A 24208-nucleotide genomic window follows, 5' to 3' on the forward strand; every position below is an offset into this window, starting at 1 on the left:
CGTGTGCCCACTTGTGCATGTGGCCAACGTGGGTCCTGGGAAACCGAGCCTCAAACTGGGGTTCTTAGACGTCACAGGCAAGCACTTAACCGCTAAGCCATCTCTCCAGCCTGTATTTAACTTCTTGAGGGATTCATTTAATAGAAGTTTAAGTTTTTGTGTACGTGTCATGAGTGTGTTTCTACTTCACTGTTTTTGGATATCTGTCTAGGACTTCTAACAATTGCCTGTATTGAACGTGTTAGGTGTGTTATTTTTGGTCTTTTTGGGTGTGTATGTGTGTATATGTTTGCAGGCAGCATTTCATAAAACTGGTTTTCATTATTTTCACTTATGGGAAATGAGTGATAATGTGAATTTGCATTGTGCTAGGTAAGGAAACCATATTACTCACTACAATAGTCATTAATTTTTATGTTAGTGAACATTCTTTAAAGCCATATAATCATACTAGTCATTTGGTTGTCATGACAATATAGTACTGATGTATCAGATGTCTTTGTGTAATCACCAAATTAGTGCTGTTCTTATTTGTTTATTTATTAGTTTGAGACGAGGTCTCACTTTGTAGTGTAGGCTGGCCTTAAACTCACTATGGAGCGAAGACTGACCTCAAACTTGAGTGATTCTCCTCTGCCTTAGCCTCTGAGTCCAGTTGGGATTAAAGGTGTGAATTACCATGACAATTTTTTTCTGGCTTTTATTTTTCTGCAAAAATCTTATGTAATAAATAGTGAGTTGTAGTAGAAAATGATACTGTGCTGTGATTCCAGAAACATGTGGCTAAATATATTGCTCAATAAAAGCCTGGAAGAAATCCTGCCAGCACCTTCTCAGTGACATTCCATGCTAGGGAAGCAGTGACTTCTTCCTTGAAAGTGCTAATAGTGTTTTCTTTCAAATCTTGAGATTTCTATATACTGAAGAGTTCTTCTGCATCGCTTTATTTATTCATATTTTAAATGTCCTGTAAAGTAACATTTTAGAGAAGGTATTTACAATCAGTTGCCTTTGTGATACAAACTTTTGTTATACTACTGGCCTTTTTTTTTTTTTTTAGGCTAAGTGAGATAACTGCTTTTCTAACTTCTTGGGGAGATGTTCATTTAGGGCATATGTTTATATGCCTTAACGATCTTAGCTAATGGATTTAAGCTGTGGTAGATTGAAGTCTTGCTTGTAAGTTCTCAAAAACTGGTATGACAGCCCATCAGATATTGAGCTACAGGATTGGTTTTAGTGACTTTTCTGCCTTATAGGTAGTTTAAATGATCTTTCTTTAACTGGCAAGGATCTATAATTTTGGCTTACATTTACCTCCTACTGATTAAAAGACACTCTGGAATTCTCTGAGTTATTATTGTTCCTTCTTTTAAAGTGTGTGTGTGTGTGTGTGTGTGTGTGTGTGTGTGTGCGCGCGCGCGTGCACATATGTCTTTGTGCCCATGTGTTTGTGGGGCCCACGTGTGCCACAGTGCATGTGTGGAGGCTAGAGGACAACTGTCAGGTCTTTCCTCACTGTCATTCCACCTCTTTTGAGACAGCATTTCTCTTGTTCTTGGTCCACTTTTTGCTGCACTCCGTGCAGAGCTTTCTACCTCCCATCTTGCTGTCAGAGTGCTGGGATTACAAAAGCCTGCCCCCCTTCTGGCTTTTTACATAGGGTCTGAGGATCAGACTCTGGTACTCAAGCTTGAGCCATGAGCACTTTATCCACTTAGCTGTCTACTCAGCCCCATAAATTGTTTTTGTTTACTAAAATTGCTAAAAATATTGTCCAAAGGCTGAAAAACTATTTTAATTTGTAAGTAAAACCTTAAAATGCATGTTTATTGTTGGTTCATCCTCCTACCCTGGGACACTTAGCACCTTGGGGAACTTTCTTTTTATTAAAAAGGACTGAAAGAAATTCTGAGGGGTGCAATAGTGGTATGAGAGAATGTATTATATGTTCTGGGTAAATGCGTTCGTTTCGTGTGTCTGACTTGTTACAGTATTCTGTGATAATCTCTCTTCACAGTGATAATACTGGAGATTTAGTGACAGTTGTTAAGATTAGCATCCTTCTTATTTCTCAGTTAAATATTCTTTAAAATTTTTTTTTTGTCTATTTTTTATTTATTTATTTGAGAGCGACAGACACAGAGAGAAAGACAGATAGAGGGAGAGAGAGAGAATGGGCGCGCCAGGGCTTCCAGCCTCTGCAAACGAACTCCAGACGCGTGCGCCTCCTTGTGCATCTGGCTAACGTGGGACCTGGGGAACCGAGCCTCGAACCGGGGTCCTTAGGCTTCACAGGCAAGCGCTTAACCGCTAAGCCATCTCTCCAGCCCTCAGTTAAATATTCTAAACTTGCACTTGATGTTACTCTGTACCAATTCAATCTTTTTTTTAAATTTTATTTATTTATTTATTTGAGAGTGACAGACACAGAGAGAAAGACAGAGAGAGAGAGAGAATGAGCGCGCCAGGGCTTCCAGCCTCTGCAAACGAACTCCAGACGCGTGCGCCCCCTTGTGCATCTGGCTAATGTGGGTCCTGGGGAATCAAGCCTCGAACCGGGGTCCTTAGGCTTCACAGGCAAGCGCTTAACCGCTAAGCCATCTCTCCAGCCCTCAGTTAAATATTCTAAACTTGCACTTGATGTTACTCTGTACCAATTCAATCTTTTTTTTAAATTTTATTTATTTATTTATTTGAGAGTGACAGACACAGAGAGAAAGACAGAGAGAGAGAGAGAGAATGAGCGCGCCAGGGCTTCCAGCCTCTGCAAACGAACTCCAGACGCGTGCGCCCCCTTGTGCATCTGGCTAACGTGGGTCCTGGGGAATCAAGCCTCGAACCGGGGTCCTTAGGCTTCACAGGCAAGCGCTTAACCGCTAAGCCATCTCTCCAGCCCCCAATTGAATCTTGTAAGAACATTTTAATAATTTGTTTGTTTTTCAGTATCTATATCCTTTTTTGTTTGTTTGAGGTAGGGTCTCACTCTAGCCCAGGCTGACCTGGAATTCACCATGGAGTCTCAGGGTGGCCTTGAACTCATGGTGATCCTCCTACCTCTGCCTCTCGAGTGCTAGGATTAAAGGTGTGTGCCACCATGCCCGACCTTAATACTGTTTTTTTTTTGTTTTTTTTTTTTATTTATTTTTTCGTTTATTTTATTTATTTTGAGAGCAACAGACAGAGAGAGAAAGAAGCAGATAGAGAGAGAAAGATTGGGCACGCCAGGGCCTCCAGCCACTGCAAACGAACTCCAGATGTGTACGCCCCCTTGTGCATCTGGCTAACATGGGTCCTGGGGAATCGAGCCTTGAACCGGGGTCCTTAGGCTTCATAGGCAAGTGCTTAACCACTAAGCCATCTCTCCAGCCCAGTCCTATTTTTTTTTTAACTCCTGAATTTACTACTACTGCTGTTTTACAGAAATGTATATACCTGCAATTATTAGTTTCTAAAAATGTATAGGAAAATACATAAAGATGTTTGAAATACTTCAATTTAATATAGTGGATTTGGGGCTGGGAAGATTACTTAGTGGGTAAAGTACTTGCCATGCAGGTAGGGGGGACCTGAATTTGGATCCTCAGCACCCATGTAATAATGCTGGGCATTATGTGTCTGTAACCTCAGCTCTAGGGAAGTAGAGAAAGAAAATCCCAGGGGCTCACTTGGCTAGCTAGTCTAGCTGACTCTTGAGCTCTAGGTTAAATGAGAGACCCTATCTCAGAGACTGTGGTGGCAAGTGATAGAAGACACCTGATGTCAACTCTGGCCTCATGATTCTCCTGCAATTGTGCGTATGCACACAAACACACACGCAGTGAATTTTCAGTAATTCACATATGCAAAAGTGCTTGTTTATTGTATTTGTTTTCAAGGTCATGTGTAAGAATAAGGAATACATTTAACAGAATAATTAAAAGGATAGGCTAGTAATCATTTTAGTGAAGCTATATATATATATATATGGCAGTAATATTATCTAGAATTTTGTGGTAATATACATTAAAATAGTTTCTATTCAGCGAGTGCATCTGTATTTATTAGCCAGTAGAAACAGTAAACAGTAAGAGACTACATGTGCCAGGAAAGTTTTATTTAGAGGCATTCCTATGCTACCTGGTCATATTTCTCCTATATGTAAACTACTGTGATATTAGCAGTGGCAGCTTTCATATGGCTGCACATTCACCCATGTGTTTGATAAGCATCCATGCCTCAGCTCTAATTCTGGTTCAGTTGTTTCAGTCTGGAAACAAGGAATCTGTATTTCCTAAGGTGTCTTAGTTGATTCCAGTGAGCAGTCAAATTTGGAAACTTGGATTTTAGAACACAGTGTAATAGCAGATACGAAAAAATGAATGAAAAGCATGTGAACACAAACAGCATAAGAATGTTTTTCACCACAAGGCCAGCATAGAGTTATTTTGAGATACAAATAATTTATAGCATTTAAAATTGTTAAATCTGGGAATAGTTTCCAAAGGTTGCAGTAGGATATTTTCTAATCTGTTGATGCAATTTAGAATAGATTATTGTGTAGTTTTAAAATATTAAGTTCTATGCTGACTACTGTCAGTCTAATGTTATTGCCTACTGTGTATGATGTTGAAGACTTTGCTTTGACCCTGAGTTCAAGATGGGATAGAGGAGAGCTCCTAGAAAGGGGAGTAATTAAGTCATGGTGTTTGTCAGGTGCTTGCTATCTGTGACTTAAAAGCTTTCATCCAAGGGATCACATCAGTATTCTATTATTGTTACTAAGCTACAGGTCCTGGTTTGGATGGCCATTTAAAAAATACATATCTATAAGCCGGGCGTGGTGGTGCACGCCTTTAATCCCAGCACTCAGGAGGCAGTAGGAGGATCACCATGAGTTCGAGGCCACCCTGAGACTGCGTAGTTAATTCCAGGTCAGCCTGGACCAGAGTGAGACCCTGCCTCGAAAAACCAAAAAAAAATATCTATGACCCTCGTAAGGGCAATTGATAAAGAACAGGTGACAGTTACGCTTAGGTTTCTGTAGCACTGCCACATAAGTACTCTGGCTGAAGGAATTCTTCAGATTTCTTTTCTTTTTAAAATTTATTTTGAGGTAGGGTCTCACTTTGGTCCAGGCTGACCTGGAATTAACTGTGTAGTCTCAGGGTGACCTCTAACTCATGGCAATCTCCTACCTCTGCCTCCCGACTGCTGGGATTAAAGGCGTGCGCCACCACACCCAGCCGAATTCTTCAGATTTTAAGTTGTTAAATATATTTTAGATTTATTCAACAACAGTTGTCCCTGTGACATATATAGTAGCTTTGGCTGTATACAGAAATGATGACAGCACTGTATGTGTTTGCATACATACATACATGTATTTGTTTCTGTTATTATGTTCCAGGTATGGGGGATGGAAATATATAGCAAGGCTCTTGTCCTTAGAACATTATTTTTGAAAACAGGCAGGAAAATAAGCACTTGTAGTACATTTAGAAATACTGTAGCAGAAATGACCTGAAGGTTCTGAGAGACTATTAAAAAGAAGAGCTACATTTTGAGAGAAATTGTAAGAAATTGAGCCATGCCATTCCACGAACCTGGAACAATATGCAAAACTCTGAAGACGTGAACACAATTCAGTAGGTGACTCAATTAATTGTATGGCTGGAGTATGGAAGATACAGGTAGGAGAGAATTGTTTGAAATGTAGATAGAAAGCAGATAGATGAAACTGCTCTAAAGAGATAGAATTTCATTCTGCTAGCATTTGCAGGGGAGTTATTGAGGATTTTTTTTGTTTTTTTAATTGAGAATTTTCATATATGATTATACTATAATTATCTTCTTTTCTTCCTTCCCCCATTCCACTGCACCACTTGCTCTTTCTGACTGGCCATTCTTCCATCTTAATGTCTCATTTTTGTCCTCTTCCGTCATCTATGTCAGTATGTTGATGGGCTCAGTACTGTGCAGGTCTTGTGGAAGTGACAGCTGACAGCTGATAAAGGGGTCATGACTACACCTACCTTTCCTTTCAAGCCTGGAGGATATCGTCTCTACTTACAGACAACAAGCTGTGGTATTCCCCCCCCACCCCATTTTCCCCTTCATAACTCTGCTCTCTATCATATGCCCTCCCTCTCTTCTTTAGTCTTTCTTTTAATTTGATGTCATCATCTTTTTCTCCTATTATGAGGGTCTCGTGAAGTCTTTGATATGAAGGCCAATTTCTGTCTGGACAGTTGCATGTAAGGAGTGGTACCCTTCCTTTGGGTCTTACATTCTTTCTGCCACCTCTTCCACCAAAGTCCTCCTTACCACCCTCCTGCTCTTTCATTCTTTCCACAATGTTCCCTGAGCCTTGGAGGGCCAGAGAGAGATGTCTCATTTAGTGCTGAGCTCTCAACAGCCTCTTATTCTCAGCACTTCGATGCATTTGAATCTCCCCAGACATCCACTGTGGTGTGCGGCTCCACTGAGGTATTGAGGATTGTAAGTTGATGAGTCACATGATGAAATTTGCATGTTAGTAAAGTTGCTCTGCCAGTCAGGTAATAAAGATGGACTGACTGAAGTGTAGTGAGGGAACGAATTAGTAGGCTACATGTAAGAACCAGTGTTAGACAGAAAAATAGAAATTTGGGAGATTGGGTAGGTATATGAGGCTGACTTTGAAGGATAATATTTAGGAGAAGAAAAGAGCAAAGTTCTTTACAGGGTTCTGAACCTGAAATCCATGCTTGGTCTTCCTTCAAGTCCTATGTAAGACCATAAGCATGGTCTGTCTGGGTGTGTGAATAGTTTATGGAAGTCTAGACTACCTTCAAATTGAAGACCTGCTATTCAGCCTTCCCAGTGCTGAGATTATACATGTTGGCTACCACATTCAGTAGAAGGCTTGTAATGATGCTTTCAAACAAGTTAAAAAATGGTCTAGGTGGTTAAGGTGTTTGCTGGCGAAGCACTTGGTTTGATTCCCCAGTACCCATGTAAAGCCAAATGCACAGGGTGGGACATGTGTCCGGAGTTAGTTTGCAGTGGATAGAGTCTTGGCACACCCAGTCTCCCTTCCCTCTCCCTTTCCCTCCCTCTCTCCCTCCTTCCGTTCAGTCCCTTTCCCTCCCTCCTTCCCTCTTACCTTCTCTCAAATAAGTGAATATATAAAATATTTTTAAAATGGTCTAATTATTTTCAGGTTTCCAACTTGGTTATATATCTGCTGATAGTGTTAATTACCAACTATTTGGGAACTGTAGAATAAAGTAGGAGAAAGAGAACTAAAAGAATTGATAGGCAAAATATCTTTACCTTTAGAGTAATGTTGTAAAGGAGTTATGAGACAGCTTTAAGAATAAATACCTCAAAGACGTTAGGACAGAGTTTTCTTTTTTTTCCAATATATATATATTTTTATTGACAACTTCTCTACTTATAGACAACAAACCATGGTATCCCCCCCATTTCCCCTTCATAACTCTGCTCTCTATCATGTGCCCTCCCTCTCTTCTTTAGTCTTTTAATTTGATGTCATCATCTTTTTTTCTCCTGTTGTGAGGGTCTCGTGAGGTCTTGGGTAGTAAGGCCAATTTCTGTCTGGACAGTTGCATGTAAGGAGTGGTACCCTTCCTTTGGGTCTTACATTCTTTCTGCCACCTCTTCCACAATGGACCTTAAGCCTTGGAGGGTGTGAGATGTTTCAGTGCTGGACACTTCTCTGAGGGACGGAGTTTTCTTATGTAAGCCCAGACTGTCCTCAAATTTGCTATCTTCCTGCTTTAGTTTCCCAAGTACTAGGATTGCAGCTGAGTGCCACCATGCCCAATGTGGTGAAGGATTCTTTCCTTGCCTTTTAAGATTTTATCTAGGAAAGGAATTTGTATTTAAAAACAGAAATGAGCTGTTTTATCTCTGATTGTAATAGAATTTTTGTTTGGATACAGACTAAATAAATAAGTCTTAAAATGCACTATTCATAAGTGTTTTTGATTTGTTATTTTTATTTATTATTTTTGTTTTACTGTAGCCCAAGCTGTCCTGGAACTCACTATGGAGTCTCAGGGTGGCCTCGAACTCTCAGCAGTCCTGTCTCTGCCTCCCGAGTGCTGGGATTAAAGGCGTGTGCTACCATGCCTGGTTTATCATTTTTATTTTTAAGTTAAGAACGTATCAGTGTGTGAACATTTTAAATTTCTTATTTCCAGTAGCCACTAACACTGATATTCAGCAAAATGCTATAACAGGACTTTCTCCCTCCCTACTTTGTGTGTGTTACTTGGTTATACCCTTGTAAGTTTTCTGATAAACTTAGCCTGTGTGGATATTTTTTGCCTTTCTGAGTCAGATTACAGTTTAAGAGAATGTAAAGGTAAATTTTAAGTATTTGGCTTCCCAATTGGGAGGCCCTCATAGAAGCATTAGGTTGCTAGTTATTCATAAATACCGTGATTTATCCCCACTGTGTTTACTTAGCTTCTACTTTAGGTTCTTTTTGATAAAACATAGTAGATTTTTAAGTGTTTTTTTTTTTTTTTTTTTTTTTTAGATTTTGTTTAAGTAAACTTCATGCAGTGACTGAGTAATTTTGCAAGTATGGCCTTTAACATCAAAGCAAGACTGCATTTTTGTCTAGACAAGGCTGTTTTGGTATATTTTTCCCCACACTCTGTCTTTTCAGATTGCATTACTGATTTTTCCCCCTTTGTTTTGTTTGTTGTGGTTTTGATGTTTTTTTTCCTTTCAGCTAAAGGAGCAGTCCAGTGGTTTTCAAGAAGTGCCAAAGTGCACTGACTGTCTCATGATGACTGGTGCCTCAGGGAGGGTCGTGATTCCTGGATACAGGATCGACCTGATCCTGGATGTCACTTCAAGCAGTCAGATCGTGGGGAAAAGCCTTGTCTAATGGCTAGCCTTCCTCAAAAGTCTGATGCTAGTCATCTCGGAAGGCCTCAGAGAAAGCCTTGAAGGTGAGCAGAGTAGAGTGTAGTTCTCTCTGGGGGCTGTGACTGTCTGTTGAAGAGTCTTGATTCAACGTAGAATGACAACCTTAACCTGATAAGTCCAGGTTTAACTGGTAAATTAACCTTAAACTCAAAATTTGGTTGATGATCTGACCCTGGCTTCTGAGTTAGTAGAAAACACCTTTAGAGGTTAGCTTCCATGCAGGGAGGAATTTGGAGTTGCTTTTATTTTTCGAAGCCTTACCTTAATTCTCTTAAACAGATACATCCTTGTTATTCGTAGCTATGGAATACCTCGGTTCCAAATTTTATGAAGTTGTTAACTACAAATAGATTAATTTTTTTTTAGCTAATAAAGCATTCTTTAGCTGGATAAATTTATCATTTCCTAGTTACCAGGCAGTTGAGCTTCACGTTAGGGTAAGTTTGCATTTGACTAGGTGTGGTGGTGCACACCTGTAATCTTAACACTTGGAGGGGAGGGTGATCTGCAATGCAAGACTCTTTGACTCAAAAAAAAAAACAAAACAAAAAACAACAAAAAAAAAAAAAAGCAAAAGCTGTATTTTGAAGCAGTTTGGGTTTTTATGTGACTCATATTTTATTGCTTCATTTAAATAATATTACCATAAAATATTTTTTAAATAATTAATTTATTTATTTGAGAGCGAGAAAGAGTGAGAGAGTGGGCACCCCAGGGCTTTCAGCCACTCAAATACACTCCAGACACATGAGCCCCCTTGTGCATCTGGCTTACGTGGGTCCTGGATAATTGAATTGGGAGCAAATCCCTTAACCGCTCACTAAGCCATCTCTCCAGCCCCCATAAAAAGATTTTTGAGAGAGATGTTGGTAAAGTTTATACTTGTCTAAATTTTCCACAGGTTGTTTTCTCTGTGATTTTAAGCACTGGCAGAACCCAGTTTTTCAAGTAGATTCAAAACTTGTCCCAAGACCATTAAAAAAAATTAGACTGGCTTTGCTAGCCAAAGGGGGGGAAAAATGTAGGGCCTTATACCATTCTCAGTGTATATACATTTTAAATTAAGAAGTTATGTATAAATTATATTAGAGCAGGGTAGGGGGTATTAGAGCTTACTGTTTAGTGCTTGCAGGTAGTCAACAGGCTCTGGGTTCTATTCTCAGCACTGGAAGAAAATTTGTGTGTGTGTGTGCACCATTAACAACTTCCGTAATTGTAAAAAATATCCCGTGGTACTTCCCTCCCTCCACCTACCTTCCCTTTCGAAACTCCGTTCTCCATCATGTCCCTTCCCCATCTCAGTCAGTCTCTCTTTTATTTTGATGTCATGATCCTTTTCTCCTATTATGATGGTCTTGTGTAAGTAGTGTCAGGCACTGTGAGGTCATGGACATTCAGGCCATTTTGTGTCTGGGGGAGCACGTACAACATGAATTTTGATGTACATCAGAGTTTTGCAAACTTTTTCTAAAAGGACTAGATGGTGAACATTTTAGGTTTTTCAGTCCACATGATTTATGTTAGAATTACCCAGCTCTGCTATTACAGGACAGAAGCACCCTTATGTGATGTTTGTTAAATGAGTGGCTGTGGCTATGTCCAACAAAATTTTATTTACAGAGGTAGGCCATTGGCTGCATTGGGCTGGTTTTGTTGATCACTGCTTTAGATCTTGGCTTTTTATTGTACTGCTTCTGTTAAGGCCGTTCCTTTATCCACGTGATTGCTCTTCCCTAATGCAGTGGGAATAGACCAGTAGCCAGAATGTACTCTGTTTAGTTTAACACGTATTGTAGAATAGCACTGAAGTTCAGACACAAGATGAAGTGCTGGGTCATGAGGTTACTAAAGAGCAATAGAATGGTGACATGGTACAGAAAGTACAATGGTTAAAATAGAAGCAGATAGGATGATGGTACCAATTAAGAAAATGAGGCAAGATGAAATCTTTCTGGGAAATATCTGGAACTAGATTTTGAAAAAGTCAAGTTTTTGAGGTAGATGAGTACATAGGCATAAGGAAACTAGAAGGGAGGTAGGGAGAAAGAACCACTTGTTTCTTGGTATTGATAAGTGGTAAAGTGTTCAAGAAAAAAGCAGCAGGAAATGAAAGATAAGGATTAGTTTGACCCACACTTGGATACTCTGGCCAGGAGCTGGTGGGAGGAACACTTGAGATTTAGTAGAGGACAGAGTGATGGGACTGCATTTTTAAATGCAGTGGTGGTAGTGTGGAATGAATGTATGAGGAACAGATTGTTGGCAGTTCGCCTAATTCATTTCTTAATAAAAGATGTCACAGTGTTTATGTTTTGATATTTATAGTAGAGACACAATAGTGAGCTGCTGACATGCCACTTCATGTCTTTTTATTTTTTATATTCTGAGTAGGACTTGAAGCTGTGTTATATTTAAAGTATGAGGCTTAAGAAACAATCAATTTTGCTGAAATCCTAAAGTTTTCTTTGAAGCTTTTCCTCATCTGTTACCTAAACAAATCTGAGTAATTGGGACTGGAGTGGGGCTTGAGGCTATAGATACCAGCGTTCTACTTAATACATTACAAAAGCATCTACATTAACGCAGCAGCACAGTGCCCTTCTAGCTTGCTCTCCCATCCTTGATCTCCTGTCTTGCTGCCTCTACTTCCCAAGGGCTGGGATTACAGGCAGATGCCACCATGCTGCTATACAGGCTTGCCTTTTGAAAACATTTTCTGTAACAGAAGCAAATTGACAAGTTATTTAGTTGAATCTTGAAGGATTCTGATAACTTCTTAGTAGAGTAAGTCAGTTTGCCTGTTTTCAGGGTATAGGCCTACCTACTCTAATTGGATCCAAAATAGAGTCTTTTCTTTTTACTTGAAAGAGAACTGGCTGTTTAATTCAGAGAAGTAAGGTGATTCTGTTCCAAGCTAGATGGCTTCTACTGTGTGACTCTGCTTTCTTCTGAATGGTTGATGTTGGTTGTGATAGCACATCCTACTGCTGAGATTTGGAGAACTAGGTGACTTTGGAGAACATGACAAAGCTTCCTTTAATGAAGATGACCTGAAACTTAGCCATGATAGTCCCTCGAGCATCCATCTACTAGAGTTGGCTAAACAACTATAAGTTTTGATTGAAACCTAAAAATTGGGGGGGACTGACTTGTTAGTATTATATGATCCATTAACACTGTTTATTTCCTACATCTTTAATTTTCTCAGTAGTATTTGAGTGTAAATTTTGTACATCTGTTTCAAGCTGTATTTGCTTTTATGATTATTTTTTTGCTAGTATTATAGAAAGTTTTTCTTTGCTTTTTGTATTTTGGCTTTGTATCCTGTGGGCTTCTAAATTTTTTTATTATTTAGTGGCTTTACTTTTGAACCTTTGGAAAGTGTGTGTGTGTGTGTGTGTGTGTGTGTGTGTGTGTGTGTGCACGCGCGTGCACGTGCATGCATGATTGAAAGCCAGAAGAAACCTCAAGTGGTGTTCTTGAGGCATGGCCTACTTCCCATGAGGCAGGCTTCTCACTGGCTTGATCCGTGCCAAGTAGGCTTGACTGGGCTAGCCACTGAGCCCAAGGGGTCTCTGCCTCCCTAGTAGTGAAATTATAAATGCATGCTGCCACTTTTGACTTAACAAACAACAATGACCAAACTAAGTTCTGGGAATTGAACTCAGGTCCTATACTTGCAAGGCAAGTACTTTACCAACTGGTTTGTCTCCTAAGCCTCTTTGGAAGATTTTTATACTCATAAAAGTTTTTGTATACATATATGTCTAAGTGCAGGCAACTTTTTACTTATTCATTTCCAGTTTTTCCATGCCTTTCATTTTTCTTGTATTAATACAGGGCTAGAAATGGTGAGACTTGTTATGCCTCAGTCTCCCAAGTGTTTTGATGATGAGCCGGCACCAAGGCATGTGGTATAAATTCTTTTCGTAAGATTGAGGGATTTCCTCTTCTCGTGCCAGTTTGCTGAGGAATGTTTTCATTTTTTGAATGTCTGTGTGCATGTGTGTGTGTGTATACATATATTTGTTATATATATGTATGTGTAAATATATGTCCACACATTCCACACATTATGTACACATTTATATGTGTGATGCATGTTTGTGTATGTGCTGTGCAGGTGTACACACACTTGGTTCACTTGTGTGTGGTGTGTGTTTCCAGAGGCTAGGGGACAACCTCCCAGTGTTCCCTTCAGGAATGCCGTTCGCATTTTCTTTTTACAGGTAGGGTCGTTCTGTAGCCCTGGTCCTCACACTTCTTTTTGAGGCAAGATCTCTCGTAGCTCACTAATTAGGCTAGACTGGCTAGCTAGTGACCATTAGGAATTCTTAGGTCTCCCCTTCCTCAATGCTACAATTATAGCCATGTACTGCTATGCTGACACTTTAAAAAAATTAATTTATTTTTGACAATTTTATACATGTACATAACATTTTGAGTCACCCCATTACTTTCTGTTATTTCCCATTTACAACTGTCAAACCTCTTGTTCCCAACTTGTGTCCCTTTTGCTTTGATTGTGTGTGTGTGTGTGTGAGACTCATTGAGTTTAACTAGGGTTGAGTGAGCATGGGCAGGAGCTACATCACTGAAGGCTACCTTCCCCTTGGTCCAGCAACTATTAACTACAAACACTCAGGGTGCCCCTGTCCCATCCATATGGAATGCTGATAGTGGAGCCAATCTTGAGCAGATAACTAACTCGAACTGCTGTGATTGCATCTGTGCAGCTGCCATGTTGTATCTGAAAGACAGCACTCCTCCTCATGTTTTGGCTCTTACATTTGCTCAACCTCTCCATGAGTTCCCTGGGCTTATGGAGGGTGGGATACAGGTGTCCCATTTAGGGTCGCCAAGCACTCAACAGTCCCTTATTCTAGGTACTTTGACCAGTTAAGCAATAATTGCTGCTCACTGCAAAAAGAAGCTTCTCTGACCACATCTGAGACCAGCATTAATTTATGGACATAAGTATAAATGTTTAGAAGGCAGTCTGGCAGACACAGTATGTCTATTTAGCAAAACAGCTATAGTAGGTAACCCCCCCCCTCGAGTCTATGAGTCCCTGAGCCATGGGTTTTTGACCAGGTTTATAGTGTTAGGCATGAATTTCTTCCTGTGGAGTAGGTCTCCATCCATTTAGAAAGTGATTGGCTACCTCCATAACAGTCATGCTACCATTACCCCAGTGGGCACATCCTACCTGGTGCATGTTTGTTGTGTAGAGTGAAGTTCCACAGCTGGATAAGACTGCTGATGAGTTTTCTTCCCTAGCAGCGCACAAACCTGGCCTTGTGTACAACAGCCAGCGGGGATGCAGTATGCTTCCTTGCTCAGCCTTCATTTCCCTTCCTCCTGCAGCTGTGTGTAGTATAGTGTCTTTAGCAATGTGGCCTTACCATCTTAAACTGATTTCTTTTTTAAAAATGATTTTATTTATTTATTTGCAAAGAGAGAGAATATGAATGAGTGGACAGATGGGTGTGCCAGGGCCTGTAGCCACTGCAAACAAACTCCAGATGCATGTGTCACTTGGTGCATCATGCCCCATGTGGATTACTGGGGAATCCTACTCAGTCAGGCTGTTAGACTTCATTATCAAGTGCCTTAACTGCTGAACATCCCTCCAGCCCCATCTAGTTCGTTTGATACCAGACTTTTACCTGGTTGCTGGGGGCTGAACTCAGGTCTTCATGCTTAGGCAAACACTCTACCTAGTGAGCTATCTCCCTTACCCATTATGTTTTTTGAAATCATGAATGGGTATTGGTTTTAATTTTGGTCAGGGGGAGTTTTGAGGTAGGGTCTTCGTGGAGACCCTATGTAGTCTCATTGGCCTCAAGCTCAGCAGTCCTCCTACCTCTGCCTCCCTTGTACTGGGATTAAAGGTTTGTGCCACCATGCCTGGCCCTAGGTATTGAGTTTTGAGATGACCATATTGGCCTTTTAAAATCCTGAACATGTGGGGATTACACTAACTTTTTTGAATGCTAAATCAACTTTTTTTATTTGTTATTTTGTAAATATGTATAATAACCTTGTTAATATGTTTTGGAGACGATGAAATATACCAAAAGTAGTGATGTAATTGGGTGTTTATAGGAACTCAAAAGAAGTCTGGAGTTACTGATTAGAACCCAGCAGAAAACGTATAGAGTACACACAGGAATATTTTGCACAGTATGTGAGATGAGAATCCGGACATATAATAGGCATGTAGCAATGTGAGAAGAATTTGACTTTATATTTGCTTCCCCCCACCCAGAACCTGCATTAACTAGAGCAAGTATTTTAATCTTAAGGTTATAAGGTTACTTTATCCATCCCCACCTTCCCAACATTAACTATGTATTTCATTGTATGAAATACTATTGACCTATTTCCTACCTGCTTTCTAAAACCAGGAACTAAAACTTAACTGAGAGAAAAGAAACTTGAGTCTTCAGGCACATTATCAGCTGTCGTTTATTTGTATATGCACTATCATATCTGGTCAGTGCATGTTCAGATATGGGCTTCATTCATTAGTACTACAGTGGAGTTACTTTCCTTAGTAATGCCTGATGATGGTAAAACATTTTCTGTTATATTAATACTTTGTTAGGTGTTAACCATAAAACAGTGAGAAGAACCAAACAGGAACCCTGCCACAGGGGTCTGGAAAAGACAAACATTAATAAAAATATCAGGGCTGGAGAGATGGCTGTGTGAATATGGCATTTGCTTGCAAGCCCTAACACCCACAGTTCGATTCCCTAGTACCCATGTAAAGCTAGATGCACAAAGTGGTGCATGCATCTGGAATTCATTTGCAGTGGTTAGAGGCCCTGTCACATCCAAACTCTCTGTCTCTTTTGCTCTGTCTTTCTGTGCTTGCAGATAAAATTTTAAAAATATGTAAATGAGCATAAATTTGAAGTCATGCTTTGTTCTACAAAAGCGAGGCATATTGGTGAAGGATGTAGCTCAGTGAAAGAGTGCTCACATGGCATGGTTGATGCCCTATGTTCTAGTTCAGAAACAAGGAACAAAGAGAGGAGGAATAAGGATCTATGCTATGAGAATTTACTGATAAGTTCATTAGATCTAGCTAGTGAGGTCATGAAGAGTTAAGATATGAAAAGAAGCCAGCATGGTAGCTCATTGTGCCTGTAATTCCAGTGCTTTAGAGGCTGAGGCAGGAGGATATTAGTTAGTTCAAGGGCAGCCTGGATTACAGGGTAAGACCCTCTCTAGCATGTGCAAAGGTTCCCATCCCCCAGTGGAGCATAAAAGATCATAGTACAAAATGGAAAAGAAATTTGGACTTCACCATGCAAGCAGCTTCACGGCTCTGCTAAGCAATGATATTAAAATAAAAGTGGTAGGAAAGGGTTGAGTATGTAACTCAGTGGTAGAATGAACAAAACTCTGCATCTAATTTAATCCCCAGCATGGGCAGGTAGGCAGGGCTGGCATTGAGGGTTTTATATAGTGATAGGAGGAGAAAGAAAGGGAAACGAGTGGAAGATGGAAGACCAGGTGGGCATTGCTAAGTTAGTTTTGACAGTTTGAACAAAGAAGTTGGTATAAATATTTCAGGGGTTAATTCAGTAAAATTTGATGTCATATATTTCATTTGGCCTCTAAGGAACAGGCAGACAGCTTCTGTAGACCTGAGTGAATAATGGTGCCATTTCTTGATCCTAGGGAAAGTTAGAATATATTTACTTTTGAGCCACCTTTGAACCCCTTAGGAGTGAATGTCAGGTATATCAGAGAATTTGGTGTTCAGAAGAGAGACGTAGACTAAGCATATTACTCGAGTTTAGGTCATGATTGAGGCTCTGGGTCGGTGAGTTGATAGCCAAGTCTGAGCCTGAGGATCTACATACAGCATTTAATGCCTCGGCATTGGAGTCTGGGTTAAGGTTGAGACTAGAAGAGCAGTCAGAGAAGAGGAGGGAAACTGTGATACAGGAAATAACCTTCAATGGCATGGGAAGGGATTTGGAATGCAGATCTGAAATGTTCCACTAGACTTGATGACACCTTTAGTTATCAACTGCTGCGTAACAGATCATCTTGAAACTTGGTGGTGTAAAACAATTTATTATTTCTTGAGATTCTATGGGCTGGCTGCATGCAGATGTTAACTTTACTGGGGCTGGAACATATATTATCTGGGGTTTTGATACGGATTTTTGGCTAATTTTTCCCTGTGTTTTCTCCCAATCATTCACTAGTCCAGTTTGCATAGGGATGGAATAAGCCTCAAAGTGTAGTCAGATGTAGTCCCAGAGCAGGGCCAAAATATGCTGTCCACCATGGCGATTCAAAAGAAATCATTGAGAGCCAGACATGGTGGTGCATAACCTGTAATCCCAGCACTCAGGAGGTAGAAGAGGTAGGAGGATTGTTGTGAGTTCTAGGCCAGGCTGAAGCTACATAGTAAATTCCAGGTCAGCCTGGGCTAGAGCGAGACCCTACCTCAAATGGGGTGAGGGGGAGATCATGGTAATTTCCTGGATGCATCCCTTTTCTTTTTTCTCAATCACAGAGGCAATCTTCCTGCCCCAGTCTCTTGAGTGCCAGGATTAAGGTATGGGCCACCACAGTTGGCCTTGGTGTGTTCTTATAGTCGTCAGTGATTCCTTTTGCTGTTTATTCCCTGGCAGCTCTAAAAGTGAATTTCCATCTCAGTTGTGTGGGGTTTTTGTGTCTCCTGCCTTTGATCATGATCTTCACTCTTTGTGCCCTCTCCAGCCTGCATACAGATCTAAATTTTCAGTAAACTTGCCATTCTCCATGCTTGATTCAGTTGTTTCCTCCCTTTGGAAGCCTTCCCCAAGAAAGTCATTCATTCTTCCGTACTTTACCCATGCTTACCACAATTTTGTACGCAAATGTTCTTGAAGACAGGGAGTTATAATGTCTATTGTGTTACCGTTAATTAAATAGCTTGAGCTATAGCTTGATTTAAGATATCTGTTTGTATTTTTTAAAGCCTTACATGATAACAATTAAAGTTCATTATAAATATATGACCTAATTACATCCTTGGTACTGTGCCAAGTTCCTTGGCATTTGTAGGCAAGCATAATAAACTGTGGAGAAAAGTTACAGCTTGATATATAAGGTAAAAAAATTATAAGACAGACTATGTGTTCAGGTTTTTTTTTTAATTTTATTTATTTATTTATTTGAGAGCGACAGACACAGAGAGAAAGACAGGTAGAGGGAGAGAGAGAGAATGGGCGCGCCAGGGCTTCCAGCCTCTGCAAACGAACTCCAGACACATGCGCCCCCTTGTGCATCTGGCTAACGTGGGACCTGGGGAACCGAGCCTCGAACTGGGGTCCTTAGGCTTCACAGGCAAGCGCTTAACTGCTAAGCCATCTCTCCAGCCCGTGTTCAGGTTTTTTATGTCTTCATAGAAAGTAAGAATTTGTGAGGTAATGTTTGGTGTGGGCCTCAGTGGGTCTTTGTTCATATGTGAATGCTCATTATGAGTACTGGACACTGCACAGGATGACTTAGTGCCATGCCATCTGTGTGTGTAGTATTTATGTTTCTACTGGGAGTCAAGCAGGTTTTTCAGTTCATAGCTTTGTATCTTGTGGGCCTGGGCACATATTAGGGCCGTATTGATGAGCCAGTTGCACACACGGAGAGAGAATAAGACTTGCAGCTCTCAGAAACAGGATTGTTTGGTTCTTTGACCCGTCACATATATATCATGTAAACTGCCCATATATGTTAGTGTGTTGTGAGGGGGGAGCAGGTCTTGTGGGCGGGACACTGAGAGGTGCACATGCTCTCTTACAGCTCTCACTTTGTTCCTCTTATACTTTCTTAGTGTTTTCCTTACTTAGACTTTCATTTAACAGAAACTGTGGGAAGACAGGCAAGAATTAAATTGTCCTCCCTACCCTCTCACAAACTAATAAGGTAGGCAGCTGAGTAAACAAGGTCATTAAAACTCAAGTGGGAATTACTGTTCAGAAACAACATATATGTTCAGTTACTTTAATAATAGAACCAGTTGGCAGAGCATGTAAATTGAAGGAGAAATCTCATAAGGTTTGGTATAGATTAGCCCTAACTCATTGTGGGCTGTGGTATCATCCTCATCTAAGATCTAATTAGGCTGTATGCCAGGAGACGTCTACTCAGATTCCAGAATTAATGATGTCTTAAAAATAAATTTCTTTTACCGCCTTCTATTGTTGCTGATTTCTTTTTTGTTTTGTTTCGTTTTTGTTTTTCAAGGTTGGTCTCACTCTCGCCTAGACTGACCTGAAATTCACTATGTGTCTCAGGGTGGCCAAACTCATGGCAATCCTCCTACCTCTGCCTCCTGAGTGCTGGGATTAAAGGCGGGCGCCACCATGCCCAGCAAATTGTTTCATTTATGTTTTATAGTTTAGAAATGGGGTATGTATATGACTAAAACAGTGACTCATAGCTGGCTTTTTTTTTTTTTTTGCTTGTTATATCATAAAATAGTGCGGTACTTATGGTAGATTTCCTACAAATAGTGAAATAAATTGAGATTTAACTTTTAGTTCAACTTGATCAACACCACAAATTAGGATATGCGCCATTATCAAATGTAAGGTGATCAGAGAGAACATCACTTCTTCATAGATACCTGAAACAGTTTGAGCATGCAAAATGATAATCACTAGCTTAATATGCTATTTGATTTCTAGAAATAAATTGTCATATTTTTTGTCCTGTTTTATTTTATTTATTTACTTGAGAAAGAGGATGAGGGAGGGGAATGGATGCTCCAGGACCTCCAGCTGCTGCAAACAAACTCCAGATGTACGCACCACCTTGTACATCTGGCTTATGTGGGTCTGGGGAGTCAAACCTGGGACCTTTGGCTTTGAAAGTAAGCGCCTTAACCACTAGGTCATCTCTCCAGCCCTGTCCTGTTTATTTTTTATAAGAATTTCAAGGAGTACAAAGTGAAAGGGGACTGAGGTTACCAGAAGGAAGAACGAAAAGTAGGACAGTCTTACTAACTTTACATTGGAGTTGCATTTTCTTTTCTGTCAGCTCCTAAGAAAATTACCTAAGAAACTGGCTTTGTGATATCACTAAAATTATTCTTATAAGTTAGCAATATTGAATACCTCAATTATATTCAATATAGTTTTTTAAAGTGTGGACTGAAGCTTTGCCAAAAATAAAGACCCTGGTAAAGACCATCATTATCATTGCTGTTGGGAAATAACTGCTAATGAATTACATGTGATCATGTCCATTCTTAAGTTCTAGCCATCAAGATGTTCTAAATTTAATTGTACATCCGGGATTGCTTGAGGATATTCTAGTCACACCCAATCCCCTTTGTACAATGGGATTAGTAATAGTATCTGTCCTACTTACAGACCATAAATAGTATAGTTAAATCTCAGAGAATGATGCTCAAAATATGCTAGCTATTATTATTCACATATCGTTGATGTTACCCACATTTTGATGATTGAAGGGGGGAAGAAAAGTACATTGTTGTTCTTTTTTGTTAGATAAAGCATAATTGGGGAAAGAGTACAGGATTGTGTATGATCAAAACAGTGACCTTAAAATGTTTATTAGTCATACTAATTATTGGTTTATAATCACTAGATTGACTCAAATTAATTTAAAGTTTTTTTTTCTAAAATTTATCTCTTGCATTTTTAAAATCTAATGAAATTAGTTCTTTTAATATTGCTGTCTCATCATTTTTTAACAGATTATTCAATGATAGTTGTGCTATTTTATAGAATCAGGAGCCAGAATGTCTACAACTCACCCCTATCTGTGTACTGTCCAAATGCTGCTGAAATGCTTCTGGACTGTAAGCACTAATTATGACAGGAAAAAAAATCATTGAGAGAGATTTTTATCTAACAAAACACAGCACTTAATGAAAAAAGTCACAGGGTGGGAGATACTTGCAGTACCTAAGAAAAAGATAAGCAATTCAATTCTTTAAAAATGGCAGAGGAGCCTGGTGCCTCACTAATGAGTGTGGTCCATGTTAGCCTTGGCTAGAATGAGACATTGCCGCATAGCAACTGCAACAAATGGCAGAAAAGTGCTGTGGAAATGGCTCCAGGAACAAGTGCTTGCTGCAGAGGTGTGACAGGTCCCCAGTGCACATGTAAATGCCAGGTGTGGTGGTGATCCACCTGCAGTGCTAGTGCTTGGTTGGCAGAGAGAGAAGATTCCTGGGGCCAGCTAGACTAGCTAATTCAGGAGCCCTGGGTTCAAGTGAGAAGAGACCTTGCCTCAGTAAATACGTGTCGAGCAAGACACCATCGATCTCTGGCTTCTACACATGCAAAAACTTTTTTTTAAATAAGGATTTGACAAAAAGCACTTTGAAATGGCCAGTGAATATATGAGAAAGGAGCTAGAGAATTAGTTCAGTCAGTAGTTTGCCTTGAAAACCTGAGTACCTGAGTTCAGTCCTAGAACCCACATAAAAATAGCCAGGTATGGGGCTGGAGAGGGTTTGCTTGTGAAGCCTAAAGGTCTAGGTTCAACTCCTAAGTAGCCACATAAAGCCAGATCTGCAGGGGCAAGAGACCTTGTCATGTCTTTTTTTCTCCCTGTCCATCTCTCTCCCCTTGTCCTTCTCCCTCCTCATCCCCCTTCTTTCCTCCCTCCCTCTCTCTCTCTGCTTGCAAATAAATAAAAACATTAAAAGCAATAGTCGGGTATGGTGGTCTAGTGCTTGTAATCATAGTGCTGGGAGGTGGAGACAGGAGGGGCTCCTGGCTAGTTCATGCCCTATCTCAAAAAAAAAAAAAAAAAAAGTGGGGTTGGAGAGATAGCATAGCAGTTATGATATTTGCCTGCAAGCCAAAGGATCCAGGTTCAACTCTCTAGGACTCACGTAAGCCAGATGCACAAGAGGGTGCATGCATCTGGAGTTCCTTTAGCAGTGGCTGGAGGCCCTGGCACGCCCATTCTGCCTCTGTCCCCCTCGCCTCTTTCTCTCTCAAATAAATACATAAAATACAGTTTTTAAGAAGGTGGATGTTGCTTCCTGGGGAAAAATACTCAAGAGATTATTCTGGGCACCATCCATGTGCACACACAATAACACTTATACATGTACCCCTTCCCCACTCACAATGTATGAAAAGATGTTTACCTTCTGTAAATACTAAGAATATTGAGACCCCACTGAATCCCCCCTTCCCCCCACAAAAATGGTCAAAGTGGAAGACAAATCATACTGAGTGTTGATAAGAGAAATGAAGCAGCTGGTTCCTTTCTTATGTGTGGTTAATGGGAGAAATACACATTAGTCCCTCCACCTGGGAAAACTGGAAGGTTTTTCTTTCTTTCTTTCTTTTTTTTTTTCCCCGAGGTAGGGTCTCACTCTAGCCCAGGCTGACCTGGAATTCACTATGGAGTCTCAGGGTGGCCTCGAACTCACGGCAATCCTCCTACCTCTGCCTCCCGAATGCTGGGATTAAAGGCGTGTGCCACCACGCCCAGCTTTCTTGCAAATGAACCTCAAACATGTGTACCCCCTTGTCCATCTGGCTAACGTGGGTCCTGGGGAATTGAGCCTCGAACCAGGGTCCTTAGGCTTCACAAGCAAGCACGTAACTGCTAAGCCATCTCTCCAGCCCTGGAAGGTTTTTCTTTTGTGTGCTTTTATTTTTCTTTACTTTTGAGACAATATCTTGCTGTATTGTTCAAGTTGGTCTCATACTTGCGATCTTCCTACCTCATTATTTTCTGAATGCTAGGATTATAGCATATGCCATTGCACCCAGCTATTGACGGTTTTCTGATAAAAGTAATTATGTCCCTGCCCTCTGACTGACCAATACATATTTACTATGAAGGCATTTTATTATTTTATAGTTGTGCTATTCATAATATACCCAAACAAAACAAATGTCTATCAACAAAAGATGGGTAAATAAGGGCATGTGCACAGTATTGCAATAAGGATACGTCATCTATAGCTATGTGCAACACCCTATGACTCTCACCCGATAATATTGAGGGGAAAGTAAAAAATTAAAGATTAGAGATTTTTGTTTACTCATTTTGATTGTGGTATGTGTGAACAGACTACAGTGTATTCAAATCCTTATTGGACTTGCTGTAGGCTTTTTGTTACTCCTCAGCTTTCCTGTTTCAAATAATGCTGTAATTAATGTATGTTTTTATATGTGTAGTTGTGGAAATTGAACCTAGGTCTGTGTATGCTAAGTATGTCCGCTACCACTGATTATATCAGTGTCTAGAGCATGTGCCATTTCTGTGGTCTGTTTATCTTCAATATTTTGATGTCAAATGGCAGTGAAGTCTTTACTTACAGGCTCACTAGGAGTATGATAGTATTTTCTTGCCACTTAGTACTGTTGAACAATTTTTTTCCTAATTTTATGGACATGAAATAGCATTTCGTTGGTATTTCAGTTCATATCTGAGTGCTTGTATCTTTGATCTTTTCACATGTTACAGGTGATATAAATCCTTGTGTATTTTAACATTTTTTAAATTTCAGGTGTCATCTGTTTTGTGTATTTTTATAATGGTTAATTTTATATTTTTTCTTACTAATTTATGTGCAGGTTTCTTTGATTCTCAAAAATCTGTATAATTTTGAAGATTCTTTCTCTCTTAGTATTTTTTCATTTGTTTACGTATTAGAGAGAAAGAAAGAAAGGCAGATAGAGAGAATGAGCATGCCAGGACCTCTAGACAGTGCACACGGACTCCAGACGCATGCATCATCATTTGCATCTGGCTTTACTGTGGGTACTGAGGAATCGAACCAGGGTCCTTAGGCTTTGCAGGCAAGGGTCTTAACAGCTGGGCCATCTCTCCAGCCCTTCTTAGTGCTTTTTAAATGTTACTAGAATTTCAGCTATAAATTTTAGATTTATAGCAATTGAATTGTCCTCTTTTTTTTTTGTTTTTTTTTTTTTTGGCCTTCAGAATATTATTTTCCTGGGTTTTTTTTTGGCCGCTTATCTTATTACTCCTTCCCGTTTTACTCATACATCTCCCATACCCATCCCACTTTGGAGAAGGGAGGCTAAGGGTCAAAAAAAGGGAGGGAAAAGGAAGATATATAAAAAATGCATAAAAACTTGGCAATTTTTAAAATTGAAGCGGCTGTGTGTGAAATATTTGGAAATATTCTTGTGACCCCTGTTGGCTTTCCTTTTTACTGGAGATGCATTTTAGATTTGTCACATAGCCAAAGACTAGTTTTTTTTTTTTTTTTTTTTTTTTGAGGTAGGGTTTCACTGTAGCCCAG

General features: G+C 40.0%; 1 protein-coding gene across 4 annotated transcripts in view; it reads left to right on the forward strand.

The window, feature by feature from the left end:
• Window positions 1–24208, forward strand: part of Ints6 (integrator complex subunit 6) — a 102486-nt gene that overhangs the window by 31313 nt on the left and 46965 nt on the right. Inside the window, exon 1 of one of the 4 annotated variants that reach the window (XM_045154280.1) lies at window positions 8813–8951. The exons of the other annotated variants lie outside the window; for them this stretch is intronic. The gene's annotated coding sequence lies outside the window, so the exon portion shown is untranslated. Of the gene's footprint in view, window positions 1–8812; window positions 8952–24208 lie in introns of those variants that run through there. 4 annotated transcript variants of the gene reach the window in all.

The sequence above is a fragment of the Jaculus jaculus genome, chromosome 7, assembly GCF_020740685.1.
Source record: "Jaculus jaculus isolate mJacJac1 chromosome 7, mJacJac1.mat.Y.cur, whole genome shotgun sequence".
NCBI classification, from domain to species: domain Eukaryota; kingdom Metazoa; phylum Chordata; class Mammalia; order Rodentia; family Dipodidae; genus Jaculus; species Jaculus jaculus.